This window comes from Bos taurus, chromosome 14 (assembly GCF_002263795.3).
Source record: "Bos taurus isolate L1 Dominette 01449 registration number 42190680 breed Hereford chromosome 14, ARS-UCD2.0, whole genome shotgun sequence".
Classification (NCBI taxonomy): domain Eukaryota; kingdom Metazoa; phylum Chordata; class Mammalia; order Artiodactyla; family Bovidae; genus Bos; species Bos taurus.
The window spans coordinates 64,035,700-64,058,294 of NC_037341.1; the positions used below are offsets into that span (position 1 = coordinate 64,035,700).

General features: G+C 41.8%; 1 protein-coding gene across 2 annotated transcripts in view; it reads left to right on the forward strand.

Moving 5' to 3' along the window:
• Positions 1-12,181: 12,181 nt before the first annotated feature.
• Positions 12,182-22,595, forward strand: part of RNF19A (ring finger protein 19A, RBR E3 ubiquitin protein ligase) — a 55,505-nt gene continuing 45,091 nt past the window's right edge. The window contains exon 1 of one of the 2 annotated variants that reach the window (NM_001191331.1): positions 12,182-12,429. The gene's annotated coding sequence lies outside the window, so the exon portion shown is untranslated. Of the gene's footprint in view, positions 12,430-12,454; positions 13,206-22,595 lie in introns of those variants that run through there. The other variant, XM_010812170.4, reaches the window with a different exon arrangement.

A 22,595-nucleotide genomic window follows, 5' to 3' on the forward strand; every position in this document is an offset into this window, starting at 1 on the left:
ATAAAATTTGGATGTGTGTTTAATAATACAAATATTAAACAATATTTTATAGAATATTGTATTTAATAATACAAATAATACAAACAGTAGGGAAGGGGGCAGGACACCTTTGAAAGAATGACATAGCTGGAGGACATGACATAAACTGATTTAGGATCAAATGAGTCCAAGATGGCAGACTTCTACCAGACCTTGAGCCTCAGTAACACATCAGCAAGCTAAACGACACACCCACAGGCACCATGACAGTTCCAGGGCTAACCATCAAGACAAAAAAGTGGGCGGTGGCCCAATTCCGACATCTCCACCCCTTCCCCAAAATAGTTGAAATAATTCTCTCCGTCATCAGCCTATGAAGTTACCCAGCCCATAAAAGCTAACTACACCACATTTCGAGGCCACTCTCATCTTCTGAGATGGTCTACATCCTGTCGGTGGAGTGTGTTTCTCTCTAAATAAATCCACTTCTTACCTGTCACTTTGTCTCTCACTGAATTCTTTCTGCGACAAGACATCAAGAACCTGAGCTTCATTAAGTCCTGAAATGAGGTGTGTGATCTCAGTTAGAAGGCTGTGGGTTTTGACTGGATTTGAGTCTGGCACGTGGGTTCAAGTCCCACTCTGAGGTGAATGGTTCCACATATAAACATTCCATCATAAACCTTCTGAGATATTTTCTGCAATATTGTGGTTGACAGCTGTAATTGGAAAATCTGTCAGTTCATTGAGTTCTGTTCTATCTTCTGTGTGGTAGGATGGGACCAAGAGCAAGTAGATACTGAAGTTGAAGACCCAAGGGACAGGCTGGATGTGTGAAGCTACTGAGGGCAGAGTACCAGAACAAAATTTCTAGGTATAGGCATCTTGTTCAGAGCCCACTTACTAAAGGAAAAGGCCTAGAAATGATACCATTTCACCAGGATCAAAGACTGATCAGAGGGACAAATTGGCAGGTACCATATAGAAAGTAAAAATCCAAAATTACTGTGTATTTGCCTCTTTGGAAGGCCCCAGAATCAAACCCTTTGCTCAAACCCATCAGTTGTTTAATTTCTCTGCCTTCAGTATCAAACATATTTTCCTTTCTAGGACTTTCTATTTAAAAGATGAATCTTTGGAATTAATTTTATCGTCTCTTCCTTGAAATATTATGTTTCTTTTAATTTTGTTTGTTTTCAATTTTGTTCATGTCTCTCTGTTTTTGGTTTTGCAAATATATATACTCATATACTTAGGAATCTCAGGTTGGAAATTCTTCACTTATGGAATATCAATGCAAAGGTACATTAGAAGCCTAATTAAAAGAAACAATGACTCATTGTTAGATAGGAGTGAGGTGGGAGAAGAGAATGAAAGGAACTTCCATTCTCCTCCAGATTTCCTAAATCTTAAAAATGTAGTGTTTCAAGGGAATCCATTGTTCATTTAAAAGGAAAACAAAAACTCTACACTTGTTTTTCTGTTGGGTCTATAAATCAGTAAATATTAAGATGGAGACAAAATAAATACCTCTTTGCAATTGATCATCTACTTTAGTCATACAAGTCTTTAAATTTGATGGTACTGCAAATTTATACTTCCAAAAATAGTATGTCTCAAGTATTCTTTCTAAATTCCAAAGTGCTTGCTATGAAATTATTTCTCTTCTAGTCAACGCTGAATCACAGAGAAGATCATTTAAAAGAGCTTGTGTGAAGTGTGGAACCAACATTGTACAAAATCTGTATTGGGCTCCCTCATGTTCTTGGTAAAAAGCAAATTATAATACAACTTTAGTGTGTGGCAATTTTTATTTGAACAAAGCCATCTCAAAATCACAGCACTGTAGCAATTGTTTTCCCTTCACGTCCTTGAGATATATTGTTTAAAATTTTTGCTTTTATCACAGGATATAAAACCCCTTAGAAACAGTTTGAAATTGAATACAGATCTCTGGCCCTGAGACTACAGATATTTTTCTCCCTTGCTTAGTTATCCAACTAGTTTAAAATCTTATTCTCTTTGATCATTGACAGGAATGCCGGCTTGGCACAGTCTCTTCAGCTCCAAACTTGTCATTATTATTTTATTTTTTTGCAAACTCCCAAGTATGTATTTCAGCAAGTTAACAAAGTTTAATTCTCCCCTTTAGCCCTAAATATCAGCTGATGCATTCAAGGTATGACATGTCATCTCTTTTCCATCTTTTTACATCCCAGATTTTCAATTAGCCATTTTGGAGTCTAGCCACATTTGCTAGGAAATAACTGTTTAAATATGTCCTCTGCTAACATATTTCTGATGGGATTCCCCTGGCAAAGGTGGATGGGATTTTTAAAATTGGACCATACCAGAAACAGAATTGTTTTTGGTAATTGCTGACGAGTTTCCTGGCGAGCATACGTGGAGCTGCGGTGACAATTCCATTGAGCAGCATGGATGGCAGAAAAGGGTGAGAGACGGCACCTGCAAAACAGCTGTCTATTCCCAGCGAGGCTGAGTTCAGCCTTGGTTTCCTCTCCCCAGTGCTTTCTCCCTGCGTAAATGTTTGGTATCTTCTTACTTTCTGCCAAAAATACTAAGCCCAATTTGAAAGGAAAAGAAAAACTTAAAACTTCCCCAAATGGTGTTACAGGGAGTAATAAAATTTTCTTTCTTCCTTACAAATCTACTTGACTGTGACAAAGACTATCTTCAAATAAAAGCCACTGAATCCAATATCCACTCATCTTAAAATAATTAATAATACTATAAAGACTATAAATAAGACTATAAAGAAAGCTGAGCGCCAAAGAATTGATGCTTTTGAACTGTAGTGTTAAAGAAGACCCTTGGACTACAAGGAAATCTAACCAGTCCATCCTTAAGGAAATCAGTCCTGAATATTCATTGGAAGGACTCATGCTGAAGCTGAAACTCTAATACTTTGGCCACCTGATGCGAAGAACTGACTCACTGGAAAAAACCCTGATGCTGGGAAAGATTGATGGTGGGAGGAGAAGGGGACGACAGACAATGGGATGGTTGGATGGCATCACCGACTCTATGGACATGAGTTTGAGTAAGCTCTGGGAGTTGGTGATGGACAGGGAGGCCTGGTGTGCTGCAGTCCATGGGATAGCAAAGAGTCGGACATGACTGAGTGACTGAACTGAACTGAATATTTACTGAGCTATTAGTAAGTGCCAGGCACAGTGCTTTATTTCATTTAATGCTCCCAGAAACTCTAAGGAGATATTCATTGCCCTGTTTATGAAATGAGGAAACAGATATAATGGAACCTTGATCATGAGCATTTATCTGCCTGTACTAGTAATTTTAGACCTTTTGCTGGAAGGACTCTGAGAATCCAAGTGCACATGTGTATTTTTTCACCCATTAATACCGACAAATATAATCAAAATGGAGGCGGGGGCCACAAGATGAGTTACAGTACTTTCAAACTTTTAAAAAAGCATCTTCAGTAATTCTGCTTATACTTAATATACCCCAGAGAAACTCTTGCACACATGCAAAAAGAGATATGTATGAGAATGCTCATTTATATAGCAGTTAAAATGAATAAACCAGATTTTCATGTATTAACATGGATAGATCTTAAAAACAATGTTGTTTAGGAAAAGAAAGGCTATAGAATGATATGAATTTACATACCATTTATGTTAAAAATCTGTTTAGTAAAACTTACATTTGGAAGAAAAAAACAAAATATGTTATCTGGAAGTAAGCATTTTTGTAGTAAAAGGATAAAGAATGTGAACCAGAAAAGTAGAACTTTCAGGATAACAGTTACCTTGGGTGAGGGGTTGGTACAAAGTAGAGTTCAACTCTATAGTGTCTCATTCCTTTTGCTTTAGAAAATGATACAAATGTGAGGAAATGGTAACATTTGTTCTATCAGGAGCTACATGAGTTTGTTACCTTATTTTCTGAAAATTCTTTGTATTTTAAAAATAATTCCAGCAGATAGATAGCTAGTGTGATGCTGCTGTATGACACAGGGAGCTCAGCTCAGTGCTCTGTCATTACCTAGATGGGTAGGTTAGGGGCAGGAGGAACACTCAAGACGGAGGGGATATATGTATACATATAGCTGTTGTTGTACAGCAGAAACTAACACAACCCTGTAAAGCAATTATACTCCAATTTTTAAAAATTCAAAAATTTCATCTTAAAAAAAACATAAATAGGTATATTCATGCTGGAAAAAGGCAGGGATCACCATATAGAACATTACCTCTATAACACATTTTTCAGAAGCAGATTTAACTAGATGCCCAGTTTATTCAAAAGTGACTCAGTATACCATCCATAGAACAGCTAGCTTTGAGTCATATCAATTCAGCGCAACCTCTAAACTAAACTAGTTATAAAACGTATTCTTCAGTCATTTCATTAAGGTGAATTTCTTTATGTGGTTTTATATTAGCTGCAAACCACAAAGATCCAGCCCCCAAGACCCCTGCAATATTATCAAGGCCAATAAAAAGAACAGTTGTCTGGGGACTGTTATAAGCTACATGCTTCTGATCACAGACTCCTCCTTACGGTCGTCATTATTACCTGGACTGTACATCCCCAAATCTGATTTCCTGAGCTCCCCTCCTCCTCTCCCTTTCTTCATCTCTCAGAGCGCAGGGTTTCACTGTGAAGGAAAACACTCCTGATCGCTGTCTAATTAGGCCACATGGTTTCCTCAGTGAGCGTTCTTCATTACATTATTTGGTATAAGGTTCTGGGTCATAGCTAAAAATATTTCAGCTTGAAAACTAATCTAGTCTCTTGTTTGCTTTTGTTTGGTATCTTTTCACTTTCTAGATAATAATGTAGTTGAAGAATGCTATACTCAACATTACTTAAAGTGCCATTCACTTGTTAACATTATATTTTGTAAGTGAGAAAAACATTCTTTGTGTACATTTGCAAATAATTCCTTCCAGTTATATAACTAGCAATCAGTACCAGTTTGTGGGCATATGTTCATACACATTTTTTCTTTTTATACCTGCCTTGTTTCAAAAAGGATAAAAGCTGGGTTACAGGTACACATAACACCAGAAAAATTAGATCCAAATTCAGTGAAGAAGTGGAAACAGAGGATTTAAATCAGAAGTGAGTTAAGTATGTAAAATGTATCCTGTTCAAACACAGACTGGAAGGATGCCACATACATGGCTCCAAGCTTCCTCACAGCCAAGCAAAATACTTTCAGTTCCCACAACTGGATATCCAGAAGACATAACAAATGGGTATAATAAACAAGGGAAACATGACTATTCCAGGTGCTAAAACTGAAGAAAAACATTTTCCAGAGATTGTCAGTAAGTGTAAATATAGCAACAAATTTCATGGTGCTTTCTTATAAATCCCTTAATATAGGCCCAAAGCATGATACCAAAGTAAGTTCATTAAGTAATTGGAGGGAAGAAAAGGAACTATGGCATGGGACTGGAGGATGGGAAGGTAGGAAGCTGGTAGTCTAGGCACAATTCAGGGGCTATAGCAATGCAAGCGATGGTCTTGACATGAGGCTTATCACCAAGATGATCGTATAATTCATTGCCTAACCCAGAACCCTTCAAGAGTAAAAGGTGGTACTATTAATGAAGCTCACACACAGGTAGCAGCCAGGAGTGTCCTGAGCCAACTGGGATATACAATTACACTAAGTCCTCGTCTATCATCCGCTGACATCCTGCTCCCATTGCAGCCCACCACTATGGACCTAGTCAGCCAAACTAATTCTGTCCAACATGGAGTCTAACCAGCTTGAGTCATAGAGGACTCAGGGATTATGGTCCAGGTCACCAGCACGCAGTCAGCTTGCTTAAGAGTCAGCCAAACGGGGAAGATAATCAAGAAAGACTGAAGTAAGCAATGGATGATGGTGACCTGAGAATTCAGTCTCCAACAAGTAAAGGTTAAAGGAAATGGCATATTTGGATAATGCGTAGGAGGGAGAATGAATCAGGTTTCAGGTAACTGAATAGATACCACGAAAAGGAAAGAGATACAGTCCTTTCTGAAGGGCCCAACAAGAGATCTACCAGAAGAAAACTGCTTGAAGTTGGAATGTTGTCATGATGGCTGAAGCATGTAAGCTATAGTTCTCAAACATGTGATACGAATTATCTGGGGAGCTTGTTAAGAAGTAGATTCCAGGACCCCCCAGGAATCTAGCTTAGTAAGCATCCCAGATGATTCTAGCAATGATGGTTCTGACCATCAGAGACTTTGAGAAATACCACCACAAAAACATTGAACAGTCCTTTGGGGAGTCTAGCCTTCCCACAAGGAAGGGTATCTTGGGTGGGATCTGGGGACAATACAGTGCCAGTTCCCCTGTGCAAGGTCAGGCGTAAGAGGCAGAGCAGTGGGACAGGTGGATCACAACCACTCAGCCTTCAGCCACCTGAAGGACTTTCCCAGTGAGAGGCCTAGGTTCTCAGCTTGGAAGAGAAAAGGCCCTCTCTGGATTCTCTATATGGTCCTAACAATTAAGAGAACCACCCAACCTGGGACACAGATGACCTCAGTTTTAAAATCGTAACTGGAATATCTCCCACTCTAGTGAGTTTCCCCTTACCTAGTAATAGTAGCTAACACTTACTGATGATTTACTGTGTGCCAAGCCCAAGTACTGTATCTGCATTTACTCATTTAATCCTGAGAACAACACAGTGGGGTTCAGTTCAGTTCAGTTCGGTTCAGTCACTCAGTCATGTCTGACTCTTTGTGATCCCATGGACTGCAGCATGCCAGGCCTCCCTGTCCATCACCAACTCCCGGAGTTTTCTCAAACTCATGTCCATCAAGTTGGTGACGCCATCCAACCATCTCATCCTCTGTTGTCCCCTTCTCCTCCCGCCTTCAATCTTTCCCAGCATCAGGGTGCTTTCCAAGGAGTCAGTTCTTCACATCAGGTGGCCAAGGTATTGGAGTTTCAGCTTCAGCATGAGTCCTTCCAATGAATATTCAGGACTGATTTCCTTTAGGATGGACTGGCTGGATCTCCTTGCAGTCCAAGGGACTCTTAGAGAACAACACAGTGGAGTAGGTACTATTTTCACCGTTTGATGGTGGGTACGTTAGCAGGGCTACTGTGAAGCACATCTACAGGGCAGTGTGCACAGTGTGGTCTATGTTCCTGGCACTCTCTTCACAGCCTTACACACTGGGCCCCACATGGTGGGTCATAGACGTTCGGTAAGCAGCTAGAACCAAGGCTCTAAAACCTCATTGATGAATAAAAGAAGGGAACTGTCTAAGAAGACATTTCTGTGACCCTACCAGGAAGAAACTGAACCAATTTGGGAATCAATATATGTATTCACAAAAGGACAGGTGAGAGTGAGGAGGCAGGAAGTGGCATATTCCAGTGAATCAACTGTGTCAACTAAGAATCTCCAAGTCTTCCTGGGTGAGGTCCCAAGACTGCCTCCCCAAGCCATATTAAATGATGATGGAGAACAAAGCGCCCAGGATCCCCTTCCTGGTTGCATTTTTTTCCCAGTAAAACGATGCTAAAGCTGAGCTTCTTCCCTCCAATGTCCTGTCCAGTGCTCCTACATGCTTTTATCACTCTTTGGGTCCTTGTATTAAGAGCGATTTTCTATGTGTCTGTTTCCTTGCCAAGTTTACAAGCTTCCCGAAAGCAGGGACAATGCTTTAACCGTGTTTGTATCTCCCACTGCCCAGGGAAGGCATGCCATGTGTGCACGGCTAGGCATCCTTGATTGCTTCCTTCCTCTCTTCCTTATGTGTCAGGAAATAAGCTACTTTCTGACTTCAGAGTTCAGTGGAAAAGACCTGACTTCAGAGTTTAGTGGAAAAGACCTACAAATAATAATGAGTGCTTTACACAGAAAGTTATAGATGTAAGGGTTGCTGTGGAGCCAGAGAAGATGTGCTCAGCTTAGCCTGTAAGGACCAGTGATGGTTGATATATTGTGCCAGATGGAGAGAAGGGAGGGGGTGTTCTAGGCAGAATAGATAGCAAGTGCAGAGAAAAGTAGACGCTCAAGTGTCAGAGAGACAGAGAAGGAGCCGAGGGAGAAAGGAAAAAGGTTTTGTGCGAGCAGCTTTGTGTGGCTAAAGAAATTTTCACTTTGTGTCACCAATGGAGGGGGCTGGCGTAGAGGTGGGGGAAGGTTAGGAGCTCTGGAGCTGGACAGCCTGCATGGTCCAAATTTCAGCTCTGCCATTTATCAGCTATGTAACTTTGGGCTAATGACTTAAATCCTCATTTGTTAATGGTATATTAATAGCACCTACCTTTTGGGACTCTTGTAATTAAATGGCCTAATACTTATAAAACACTTAAAACAGTGCCTGTCATGTAATATGTATTCAATATAGAGTAGTTATTATTGTTATCTCACTGCTCTCTCTCATTCCCTACTTTTACTCCATTCCAAGCAAGTCTTACCAATTCTTCCTCTAAAACAAATACCAAAACCATCCTTTTTTGTCTCCACCTTGGTCCAAAGAACTATGACTTCTTTCCTGAATTCTAGTAGTAGCTTCCTAAGAGCTCTCCCTGTTTCCACTCTAGCTCTGTTATAATCTAATCCACAAAAACAAGGACAGTGATCTTTTCCAAAAGTAAATTGGGGGTCACTCCACTTAATCTATTGTTTTTCATCATACACTGCCCCAACTATTTAGAATTCTTATCATGACCTTAAAAGGTCTTAATAATCTGACTCGTTCTTGCTTCTCTAAACCTACATCCTATTCCCTCTCACTATACTTTAGCCTCTGTGTGTGGGTGTGTTAGTCTCTTAGTTGTGTCCGACTCTTTGCGACGCCATGGTCCATAGCCCGCCAGGCTCCTCTGCCCATGGGATTCTCCAGGTAAGAATACTGGAGTTGGTAGCCAGTCATTCCCTTCTGTAGGGTATCTTCCTGACCCAGGGATCAAACCCACATCTCCTGCATTGCGGGAGGATTCTATATTGTCTGAGTCACCAGGGAAGCCTGCTTAAGCCTCTAGTTGCCTTGAACTTGGCAAGTTTGTCTTGCTAGAAGCTTTGCATCTGCTGTTCTGCCTTCCCCACCCCTTGTTTTCCTCCTTATCTTGTAGAAACCAGCTCAAATGTCGGAGGAGTGGACTTGAGTTTGATATCCCAAACTGAAGTAACAAGCTCCCTGGTTTCTACATTATGCTGGTAAATTTATTTCCTTTTATGTCTTTTTTGTTATTTATTCTACCTTCTCCAAATCTGCCCCCAGAATATGTGTTCCATGAGAACAGATACAAGACCTTTTTCATTGCTATAGTCCTACTTTCTATAATAGCAAAACCCTCTGCATGATATACTAGGCACCCAGAAAGTATTTACTGAATTAATACTGAATGAATTGGAAGAGAGTAGGTAAAGAAGGGAGAGTGCCAAAAATTAATTATTACACTTCTTTAGTAATCCAGTGAGAAATTATGAAGCCCTAGCACTGGATTTCAGTCTTGGTTCTGCACTGGAATCACCTGGAGAGTTTTAAAAACTACTGACATCCTCAGTACTCCTGATTTAATTGGTAGATGCATCCTGAACATCAGGATTTTTAAAAAGTCTGCAGGAGATTCTAACATGCAGCCAAAGTTGAAACCACTGCTCCAAATGCAGAAAGGGGATATAGAAGAGAGTGTGAGTGCAGGGCTGTTTAGAACACACAATAAGCAGGACTTGGTGGTTAATTATGAATTGCAACTGATCAAAAAGAGGGTGCCTAGAAGAATCCTAGATTTCTGGCATGGTCCTGGGTAAAAGATAGAGGCAAGTTTTGAGAAAAAGATAACAAATTATGTCTTGGACAGGCTAAATTTGAACTGCTTCGGGGGATTTGAGTGGAGCTTTTCAATAGATTGTTTAATAGATTTACACTTTCCTAGTGAAGAACAGGGCTTCCCTGGTGGCTCAGCAATAAAGAATCCACCTGCAATGCAGAAGATGCAGGAGACATGGGTTTGCTCCCTGGGTTGGGAAGATCCCCTAGAGGAAGAAATGGCAACCCACTCTAATAATCTTGCCCAGCAAATCCCATGGACAGAGGAGCCTGGCATGCTACAGTCCATGAGATCGTAAAAGTTGGAGACTGAGCAACTAAACAACAAGAAACGTAGGAAAAGGCATCTCCAGAAACTATGACAATTAGAACACAAGACCATTTCCACTCTGCAGAGCCTCTATACTCAAAACTCCCTTCCAAGCCAATGCCCCATCTGTTCTGAAATGTTGTTCAATATGTTGACATGATTACAAGAAGAATTATATAATGTGTGGGTACCATTCTGACAGGGATAGAGTAAAAGGACAAAGTAGGTGATTAAATGGTTAATCCCACTTAGGGGACTCTAAGTAGAAAAAATATGGGAAACCCTTGTAAGTTAATGATTACTCAAGAAAGCAGGTTTGCTGAACCACAAAACCAAGCAGGCTTGCTTAGCAACAAAACCATGCAGCAGAAACACTAGACAGGCGTCCAAACAACCAAACAATGGTGGCATGAGACCCACATACTGCCCAGTGAGCACAGTAAGTTAATGATTCCCAGGACATGTTCTCTATACACATAAAAACAGTAATTGTGGACCTAGCTTGATCATGTAGGGATAAGAAAACTCTCCTGAATAACAAGGAGTTGATGATGATTGGAAGCACAGCATCTACTCAAGAAAGACAAAGAAGCTCTTCTCCTCCTCCCCAGTTTTCCTTTGATTATGAAAAGTAGCCCAGTAAGTTCTCAGGGCACAGCATTTCTCATCTGCCACTTCTAAACCTCATTGGTTTTCTATTCTAAAAAATCACTTGTCTATCACTTTGCCTCTCAACTCTTTTCTGCGCTGAGACATAAAGAACTATATAGCACCAGAGCCCTTCGGAGACCCTGAGATACCGCGGTTTCAATCCTATAAATCCATTTAACTTACTTTTCTTGTACTACCTATAGGCTTAAAGTATTCCACTTAATAAATTGCTGGCAGCCTTCAAATAGCACTGAAAGGAATATATAACAGCTTTAAAACATCGGATAAATGAAAACGAACATACCCATGATTACTTCAAGATCTGTGGTCAAAGATACTTAGACCTAAACTGCTTAGATTGCTTAGTTTTGTAATTGGTAAACATTTACTGGGTTACCAAAGATACCAAGTACGCTCTGAAAGACGACTGCTCCTTTGTGTCTAATTAGGCACACTGAAACAAAGATTGATAGGGTGATATATTTAGTTAAGTAACAGATGGCAAAAAGACACACTGTCCAGCATGAACCACATCCCTATTTCTCAGTATTCCAAAGAGTGACTGAATCTTGAAATCAGCTAGGAAGGAAAGGCCTGAATGTTTATTCAACTAAGAAGAACTGATAACCAGTCATGTGGAGGTTAAAAAATTCAAAGAGGGTATGACTGGCTCTTAGGACGGGATGGATAGAAAAAGTGGATTAAAGTCACTTAGAAGGTATCAAACAGGACTGAAATATGGATTCTGAATACTTAAGCTACTTCGTGATTACAAAGAGGTGGGGGGGGGGGGGAAAGAGGCAAGTGGTATATATTCTCCGAACTCACACAGGGTGTTAAATTGTGGCTAAAAAGCGCTGCTTTTAGCAGTGCCTGCGCTCTATTAAAAGAAGGTGAGGTGGGGGAACTCTGAGAGGACGTTTCCTCCAGCAGAGCGAAGCAGCTCGCTGCAGCACCCCCTCCCTGCTCTCCCTAGGATTTGCCACTCTAGCAGGTGAACCGCGAGAAAACAGAAGGACTGAATAACGGCGTGCGGAACCCCGAAAACCGGGAGGTCTCCAAGCCCATCACCTCCCTACACCTCGAGAGCGGCTTCTAGGCACCTCCCACCCCCCCCGTCCTGAGACACCTGCCCCACAGCCCGGGAGAAGTCCTACAGGCTGAGGGGCAGGAAGGGCCGCTGACGCTCTCGGGCGGAGGTCAAGCAGGAGGTGGCGGGGGCGCCACACTCCCGGCCACCCGAGCCGCAGGCGGGACACTCCCGTGAGATTAACCGGGCGAACGTGGGACAGCGAACGCCCGCGTCCCCGCGCGTCCAGCGACGGGCCGGGGTGGGCGTGACGCCATGACGCAAGGCACGCGGGCGGCGCTCCGGGGAGGGGCGAGGCGCGGCTGGGCGGGGAGGGGGCGGGAGGAAGGAGTGGGAGGAGGGGGCGGAGACAGCGGGGGCTGAGGGAAGCGGGGCCCGGGGGAGAGAATGGCAGTTGCGGCGCTGATTCCCGGGAACCGCCGTCAAGACAGAACTGCGGAGGAGGAGTTCGGGAAAGCGGCAGTCGGGACCCCTCCTCTGCGTTCCCCCCGCCCCAGCTGAGAGGCGCCTGGGCGGCTCTGAGGAACCCTCCTCCGTGTTTCCTCTGGCCGCCGCCGCCGCCGGGAGATGGGCCTGCTCGCCCGCAGCCCTGCGCCCTATCGAGGAGTTGAAGGTACGGGCGGGTCTAGGGTGGGGTGAATGGGGGAAGGCTGCACCCGGGAGCCGGAGGGCAGGGGCGCGGTTCCCGTTTCCGACGCGGGGCTCTCCGGCAGCTCCCCGGGACGGAAATGGACTCGGAAATCCCACGGGAGAGGCGCCCCTTCTCGCACTCTGCGCGGCGGAGCCCAGGCGGCGCCGGGGGAGGGTGACGGGCTAGTGGGGGCTCAGGCCTCGCGTTGGATCCGCGCGTCCCCCTGGCTCGGCCCCGGCGCTGGCGGCCGCGCGGGCGGGAGGCGAGGCTTGGGATCCGCCCCGCGAGCCCTGTCCTCCTGGCCCGGGCAGTCTGGGGCGACGGCGGCCGACCCGGCGGTGTTGTGACGGGGGCGGAGGCGGCGCTCCCCTCAGGCACTTCCCCGGCCCCCCGGAGCAGGCGACGCGGAGGGCGGCAGCGGCGGGGAGGCGGTGGCGGGGGCGGAGCGCATTCCTGATGGGTGAAATCGGCTCTTAACGGGACCGATTTCCGGGCCTCGCTGCAAAATTCGGAGCCGGGGCCAACGCCCCCCACCCCACCCCCCACAGCCGGTGCAGCTGGAGGCCCCCCCGGGGAAAAGAGAGAGAGGCATGCCCAGGGGAACGTTCATCCGGGGGACGGCCACCCCCTGCAAAAGCAGAAATTAAACCGACGAAAACTGGTGTGGCCTTGGGGTAAAGTATGTCTTACGAGGGGGTCTTCCAGGATTGTCTCCTTCATGCTAAACCTTGAGAGACTTCTCCGTCTTCATCCAGCAAGTAATGCCACTGTTTTTAATTTCCAGTTTTTCCTATCATTTGAATTCCCCTCTGTCGTTCCCCACCCCCTTTCATTAATAGGGAGGAAAATAAGTTTAGGGTTCATTAACCTCGCGACAAGGGCAGTAAATAAAAGAGTGAAAAGAATGGCTATATATGGGAGAAAAAAAGATCTTATTTTTTTTCCCCATTAGCTCTTGAAGATAGAAATATACGAACGATGCTTTATTCTGGTTAATATTTACTATTCAAAACGTTGCTGAAAGTCCTGTTGGGTGGACGTTAGAAAGGACAGCGTTTAAATGCTGCTGCAGTTTTCAAACCCAGGTGTTGGCTGCAAATGCTCGTGTTAAATGTTAGTAAACAGTGGAGGAATAAAGCAGTTCTTTCCTCTGATCGGTTGCCTTAAAATGTTCCTGATTTTTCCCTTTCCATTCCTTTTTTGGGGGGGTGGGGTGGGGTAAGAACATGACTGTGTTTTTATTTATACATATGTATTTTTTATTTTAACTGAATTCCTTGACCCATTTTGTTATGTGAAGTCTGATGGTATGCCCAAGTTTCATTTTCAGTTTTGCCATTGACCATCTTAATAAGCATCTTTCCACTTCGGTTTATAAGTCAAGCCATTTTTACCGTATTTGCCAGTTTATGCTTCCTTAACACCCAGCTGTCAGAACTGAATCAAAATGTAAATATTTCTATTTAGAAAATGGCGATGATCTATTGTTAACATTTCTTTTCAGACGTTCGTTGCCTGCTACTTACAATTCCATAGTAAAGATTTAGAGTCTTGGGACTTAATAAATAAACCAAATTATGCAACAGCAATAACAACAACAACAAAACCCCTTTTTGTTAGCTTTATTTCTCTTTTTATTATTGTATACAATGTAACAAATTTATATTTCATATATCCTCAGGAACTGTTTTAATATCTTAACAAAGGGTCTTTCTGAGGAAAAATTACATTTGGCCAGCTAATGTTAGTGTGTGTGCTTAGTCGCTCAGTCCTGTTGGACTCTTTGTGACCCCATGGACTGTAGCCCACCAGGCACCTCTGTCCATGGGGATTCTCCAGGCAAGAATACGGGAGTGGGTTAGTAGTTTTTCAGTATCTGTGACTTCCAGGAGGATTCCAGTAAGGTTATATTTTAAAACTGTAAGATTATCTTAGGAGTTGAAACACAACTCAATTTTTAGTCTTCAGATAGTAGCTATTTGAAATATTGGTGTTTCTTTTGGATGGTGCTTCACCTGATCATTAGAGTTTATATAAAGAACAGCCCAATTTTACTGTCTTTAGACCAGTATTGGAATTTTTACAATTTTAATGGTATTTATAGAATTTTGGGTGCCTTTTTACTAGATTAAATGAAACAATGTTTTTCTCCTACTTAATATGTGAAGATGCTAAGTGTCTATTTATAAAGCTACTTCAGCATTTTAGTGGAAAATAAATGCACATCACAAATTTGAAATAGAGGAAGTTGTAAGGTAATATTTTTGTAGTTGTTGATTAAGACACGTGGGGTCGCCTCTCTTTAGTGGGATCAGATTGAAAGATATTTGCATGGCGTTGTTAGATGGAATTAAATATAGGTAATTTGAGACAAACTTAACATTTGAAAGAATCTCTTGTATATTATGGCAGGTTCTGATTTTAAAGCACTTAACACTTATCACAGAAATTCTTTGGTTTCTCATCATCCCTGCCCACCCCTCCCCCACCCCTCCTCAGTTTGGAGGGCACTGAGGATTGAAAATGTAGTTTCCTGAATTTTCCAAGGAGAAGAAGGAACAAATATTGTGATAACATGTAAAAATCCTTAGTCAGGTGCTAGGCAGAAAGTAAGCTAGGGATAAATTTTGTCGCATTTATATCTGAATTGCCTTCTTCCGTTTCTTCTCTACTCAGGTTATAAAGGAAATCTTAGAGAATTCTTATTTGTTTTTCTGATGTTTCTGACAAGTGACAATTGATTGTCAAACTCAGGCTGGTTTCCTGCTTACTAAGCTTTATGATCTTGTATTATTTAAGGCCCATATAAAAATTAGGCCATTTTGTACTGAAGGCCAAAAAAAAAAGTTGCATTGCTGACTTTATATTTGATTGTATTTGCATTGTACGTGGCAAACCAGCACTAGTAGTTTAATGATGGTCTGAAAGGACTCACGATCATGTGTGAAGTACTTTAGCTTAAAGGTTTGGATTTGATCTTTTTTAAAAGCAAAATGTTATTTTACTTATGGAGATCAGCTAAATTTTCCTTAGGTAATTTTTTTTTCTCCAGTCCAGAGTAATTATTATTTTTATTTGGCCTTTTAGTTTTTAAGTTATGAGGTATCAGTTTGTATATGTAGCTTTGTATCACCTTGAAGCAGCTATATATAACCACACCTGCACAGCTAAAAACCGAGGGATAGTATTCCTTTTCTAAACACATCTGTGTTTCAGGTGATGGTTGATCTCAACCAAAAACATCAGTGAAATCATTTTGGGTGTTTCAAACTTGGAAACTTTGTTTCTCAATAGCTATCATATATCTGTAATACTTTCAGTATTAATAAAAATTAACACTTTTTGATAAAGTAGTTTTTGCTTGCTCTTTGTAGCTGTCAATAAAACCTGAACAATTATTTTGTTTATTAGTGACATTTTCTTGAAAGTTATTAGCCTAGAAAACATTATACATTTTTGTCCTGTTGATGTTACCTAATATTTTGTTTTAAAAGTCATGTACTCAAGAAATGCTACTTGTTAATTTTTTAAAAATTTCTATATGATAGTTTTTTATGTGAAAGTTTTAGTAGGACAAAACCAATAAAGAGTTGTTTAAGTCCTCAAATAAATTTGTGCATTGAATTTTGACACAAAATCCTCAGAAATCAGCCTGATTTGTTGAAGCTGAAAGAAAACTTTAAAACTTGGTCTTCGGTCCAAAAATCTGAACTCAGCCTCTTAAAATTATGTACACTTAACATTTTCAACCTCTGTCCTCTCTGGAGACCCCTGAATACTTACATAATAATGTAAGTAATATATCACAAAAATAGATGACCAGTACTATAAATGTAAGATGATTCATATTTTGTGATTTCTAAGTCAGGTATTGGCATTTGCTTCTCAAATGGTGTTCTGTTATTCTTATGCATTACCATAAGTGAGATAATACATATGACGTGTGTAGTGGAAGGTAAGAGATAATGTAAACTCTGATGGTAGAGACCATTATCTTTGTTTATTCTTCAAGTCTCAGCACTTAGCATAAGGCCTGACAGTGATAGATGTTGGATTAAGTATTTGCTAACTGAATAAAGTATGTATAATGTAATTATATCATACCTATAGTAGGGCTATCTAATGGAAATATAATGAGTCATAAAGATTTTCTTTTAGTCACATTAAAAAAGTAAAAGGAAACAGATGAAATTAATTTTCATAATATGTATTATTTTAAACAACATATATAAAATACCATCTCAGCATGTATTAATGAATGACTTTACATTGTTTTATTCATACTAAGTCTTTGCTCCACTCTGTGGTTACACTAGACAGCATAGCTCTAGGAATATTTTGTTTGAAATGTTTCTTTCCACAGAAATTCCTTAGTCTTTTTGATAGTCTTTTTCTAACATGTCTTTTGAATCCAAATACAGAAGCACATGTATCATTGAATTGAAATTACTGAGTTGAACTGAAAAGTCAGAATACCTGACTTCTTTCGTTCGTACAACTTTATCAAAGTGACTCTGCCTCACTTTCCTTGTTTATAAAATGAGGGAGAATATGCTATCATGTTTGATTTTATTAGTATAAATTATGTCTTTGAAGGTTCCCTGGTAGCTAATTAGTAAAGAATCCTCCTGCCAATGAAAGAGATGTGAGTTCAGTCCCTGGATTGGGAAGATACCCTGGAGAAGGTAATGGCTACCTACTCCAAAATCCCATGGACAGAGGAGCCTGGTGGGCTACAGGCCATGGGGTTGCAAAGAGCCTGATGTGACTGGGCAGCTGAGCATGTGCCTGCATGCACACACACACACACACACACCATGTCTCTGAAACATGTAACTACTCAGACAAGATTGTTACAAAAGAGACTTTTTCATTACTAGTAACTTGTCATAGCAGATCTCAGTGTAAAAACAGAAGGAAGTACCCATGAGGCTACTATATGTGGAGGTCCTGGTGCCTCCCACACTGGAGTAAGTTACAGTGGATAAATCGATACAAAATGCTCTTACATTGAGTCAAGAGAGGTGACTAGGTCTACTCCAGAACAAAATGTTAAACCTCTTATCTATTTAAATATTGCCTGAACTAGTTTATCCTTCAGTTTTTGTTTATATGAATAACCAACACTTCTTATATAGGCATCCTTAAAATCATGAAATAAGTCCTTTGGAGGTAGAGGGTGGGGACTGATTACGTGCATATAAATGGGGAAAATGACTCTGTCATCACAGGATATGTACAGTGTTGCACAATGACTCATTCTTTTATCTAAACTAGCGGTTGCAGTGGTTACCTGGTAAGCAATTATGCATAGCCAAATATAGCTAAATCAAATACATAGCCAAACTGAATAGATATCTCCTGATAGCCATATGCTTTCATTAAAAATAATGATTTATTAAAATTATAGATGAACATCCCTTAACTTTTTGCATAAACATAGCACACTTTACTGATAATTTCTGGAATCATGCAGTAGATTATGTGGTAGCCCTCAAAAAGATAGGTTCACATGCTAACCTCTCAAACCCATGAATGACACCTTATTTGAAAAAAGTCTTTGCAGATGTAATTAAGGATCTTGAGATGAGGAGATCGTCCAAGCTATCCAAGGGGTCCAAAATTCAATGACAAGTTGCCCTTAGAAGGGAAAAGCAGAGGGAAATTACAGACAAGACAAAAGAGAGGGAGATAGTTTGACCGTGGAGGGAGAAATTGGAGTGATGTGGCCCCAAGTCAAGGGATACTTGTGATCACCAGATGCTGTAAGAGGTGAAGAACAAATTCTCCTGTGCCACCCCAAAAGGGATTATAACCCTGCTGGATTTGAGGCTTTTAGCCTCCAGAACTGTGAGAACATAAATTTCTGTTGTCTTATGTCAGCCGCTTTGTGGTAATTTGTCACAGGAAACTGATAAACAGTCAAAAATAAAAAGATCTGTGCTTATCTTTATTTTGTATCATTTATTGTGACTATCAGAGATTAGACAGCCCTTCCTTTGGAGTGCTAGTCCATTCTTAGAAATATCAGAGGAAGTGTTTTAATACCCTCAAGTCTGAACAAGCCTAATAAATAGTTTATAGTCTATAAGATACATTGTTATTGTCTCTCATGTCATTCTTCACTCCTCCTGCCGATTTGCCCCTGTTGGCTTGCTCTTGACTTTTTAAGATATAGTTTATATTTAGTGGAAGGGTGAAAACATAGTACTGATGGAATAGGCCAACAGGTTTTGTCTTATGAAGGTGTGATTCCTTCTACCTTCCCTGTCTCCTTTACTGGATCCTCCTGTAAACCCTGTAGCTTAAGAATGGACTGCCACAGGGCTCAGTCCTTACCCTTCTTTATTTACTGCTTTGGCGAGTTCATCCCTACTTGTGATTTTACACACCATCCAGGTAACAACTTTTCTCAAAATTTTATCTCTAGGCCATACTTTTTCCTGAATTCTGTGCTTGTCATTTGGGTATTTGGATGCACATTCTCCCCTAAGATTTAAAGGGAACCCCTGCTCTTAGCTTCTCCCTAAAACTTATTCTTTTCACAGCCTTCTCCATTTCAGTGGACAGCAGTTTCAGCCTTCTGGTTAATCAGGCCAGAATCCACTTGGAATCCGTGTCAGTTCTATCAGTTCTACTTTCAAGACATGTCCTTTTGCCCATCATCATCTCTCTCCTAGGGTATTGCAGCCGCCTTTAAACTGTTCTGCATGTTACTGTCTTTAACTCTTCTTGTTCTATTCTTTCTGCTTTATTGACTATGCCAAAGCCTTTGATTGTGTGAATCATAATAGACTGTGGAAAATTCTGAAAGAGATGGGAATACCAGACCACTTGACCTGCCTCTTGAGAAACCTATATGCAGGTCAGGAAGCAACAGTTAGAACTGGACATGGAACAACAGACTGGTTGCAAATAGGAAAAGGAGTACGTCAAGGCTGTATATTGTCACCCTGCTTATTTAACTTATATGCAGAGTACATCGTGAGAAACACTGGGCTGAAGGATGCACAAGCTGCATAGCAATAACCTCAGATATGCAGATGACACCACCCTTATGGCAGAAAGTGAAGAAGAACTAAAGAGCTTCTTGATGAAAGTGAAAGAGGAGAGTGAAAAACTTGGCTTAAAGCTCAACATTCAGAAAACAAAGATCATGGCATCCGGTCCCATTACTTCATGGCAAATAGATGAAGAAACAGTGGAAACAGTGGCAGATTTTATTTTGGGAAGCTCCAAAATCACTGCAGATGGTGACTGCAGCCATGAAATTAAAAGACGCTTACTCCTTGGAAGAAAAGTTGTGACCAACCTAGTTCAGTTCAGTTGCTCAGTTGTGTCCGACTCTTTGCGACCCCATGAATCACAGCACGCCAGGCCTCCCTGTCCATCACCAACTCCCAGAATTCACCCAAACTTATGTGCATCGAGTCAGTGATCCTATCCAGCCATCTCATCCTCTGTCGTCCCCTTTTCCTCTTGTCCCCAATCCCTCCCACCATCAGGGTCTTTTCCAATGAGTCAGCTCTTCGCATGAGGTGGCCAAAGTATCGGAGTTTCAGCCTCAGCATCAGTCTGTCCAGTGAACACCCAGGACTGGTCTCCTTTAGGATGGACTGGTTGGATATCCTTGCAGACCAACCTAGACAGCATATTAAAAAGCAGAGACATTACTTTGCCAACAAAGGTCCATCTAGTCAGGGCCTTGGTTTTTCCAGTAGTCATGTATGGATGTGAGAGTTGGACTATAAAGAAAGCTGAGCGCCAAAGAATTGATGCTTTTGAACTTTGGTGTTGGAGAAGACTCTTGAAAATCCCTTGGACTGCAAGGAGATCCAACCAGTCTATCCTAAAGGAAATCAGTCCTGAATGTTCATTGGGAGGACTGATGTTGAAGCTGAAACTCCAATACTTTGGCCATCTGATGCAAAGAGCTGACTCATTTGAAAAGACCCTGATGCTGGGAAAGATTGAAGGCATGTGGAGAAGGGGACGACAGAGGATGAGATGGTTGGATGGCATCACCGACTCAATGGACATGTGTTTGAGTAAACTCCGGGAGTTGGTGATGGACAGGGAGGCCTGGCGTGCTGCAGTCCATGGGGTCGCAAAGAGTCGGACTTGACTGAGGAACTGAACTGAATTCTATTCTTAACACTAGAATTATCCTTTTAAATTACTAATATCCAGATTCTAAACTATCTTGTTTAGAAGCCCCTTAAGCCTCCTAAGTTTTCCCATCTCAGAAATAAAATTTAGAGTTCTTAAAGTGGTCTGTGAAGCCCTACACAAGCTGAGCTGATAACATTCTGACCTGTCTCATATATTCCTTGCTCATTTGCCTTAGACCTCATTCTGGCCTCTGGGCTATTCCTTGAACAGATCAGGCACATTCAACCTTAAAGTCTTTGCAGTGGCTGTTGCCTTTCCCTTGGATGCTCTTTTCCTAGATTTCCTCATGGCTGCTGCTGCTAAGTCGCTTCAGTTGTGTCCCACTCTGTGCAACCCCATAGATGGCCTCCCACCAGGCTCCCCCGTCCCTGGGATTCTCCAGGCAAGAACACTGGAGTGGGTTGCCATTTCCTTCTCCGATGCGTGAAAGTGAAAAGTGAAAGTGAAGTCGCCCAGTCAAGTCCGACTCTTTGCGACCCCATGGACTGCAGCCCACTAGGCTCCTCTGCCCTTGGATTTTGCGGCACGGGTACTGGAGTGGGTGCCACTGCCTTCTCCATCCTCATGGCTAACTCCCCTCAAGTCTTTATTTAAGTGTCATCTTCTCAGTTAGTTCTGATCACCCTTAAAAAAATTGTCATGTGGCACTTCCCAGGTGGTCCAGTGGTTAAGAATCTGCCTGCCAGTGCAGGGGACACAGGTTTGATCTCTGCTCCAGGAAGATCCTGTGTGCCTCAGGGCAAACCTGTGTGCCACAGCTCCTGAGCCCACACTTCACAACCAGAGAAGCCACTGCAATGAGAACCCTGTATGCTGCAATTAGAGAGTAGCTCCTGCTTACTGCAACTAGAGAAAGCCCAAATGCAGCAACGGAATTTCAGCACAACCAAAAGTAAAAAAATTTTTTAAATTGTGATCAGCACCCCTCTGACATACACTCTTGATTACCTTTACTTTGCTTAATTTCCCCCCCACATTTCTCACAAAGAATGACAGTAAAATATTTAGGTGACATATTTAGAAAATTATAAACTTCTATATAAAACTATGAAATAATTTTTAGTAGTTTGTCTGTAATTACTGATCTAGAATGATTTGTGGACATAAGATAAGAGTTGGGCCTCAAAGAGTAGTAGGAGTTTAAATAGGCAGAGCAGTGCGGTGTGGGTGTGTGTGTGCTCAGTTGTGTCTTATTCTTTGCTGACTCCATGGACTGTAGCCCGCCAAGCTCCTTTGCCCATGGAATTTTCCAGGCAAGAAAATCCCTTGGGTTGCCATTTCCTACCCCAGGAGATCTTCCCAACCCAGGAATTGAACCTGCATATTTTGCATCAGCAGGGGGCAGGGGGCTTCTTTACCACTGTGCTGCCTGAGAAGCAGAGCACAGAAGGCAGAGGAGTGTATTCAGGCAGAGACAAAGACATAGGAAGTGTCATGGAGGTGAAACTATGTTTTATTAACATATTTAACAAGTAGACCAGCCAGTCCAGGTTCGATGCACGATACTGGATGCTTGGGGCTAGTGCACTGGGACGACCCAGAGGGATGGTATGGGGAGGGAGGAGGGAGGAGGGTTCAGGATGGGGAACACATGTATACCTGTGGCGGATTCATTTTGATATTTGGCAAAACTAATACAATTATGTAAAGTTTAAAAATAAAATTAAAAAAAAACCAACAAAAAACAAGTAGACCAGTTAGCTAGAGTGTGTTTTTATGTCAGAGAATGGTAAGAGACTAAGGTAAGATTGTGGAAGACTTTAAATTCCATGCAAAGTTTAAAATTCATTTATCTGTGGGAAGCAAATGGATGTTTGTAAGCAGAACTTAACAAAAGGCCAACGTGATCAGTCAGAAACCAGGTGATTAATGAAGGCCTTGTCAAGGAAGTAAAATAGTAGAAAGAGGGCTAAGAGTTTGTTCTGGCACATTAGCTGTATGGATAAGTCAAGTAATCGCTAGACCAGCACTGTATA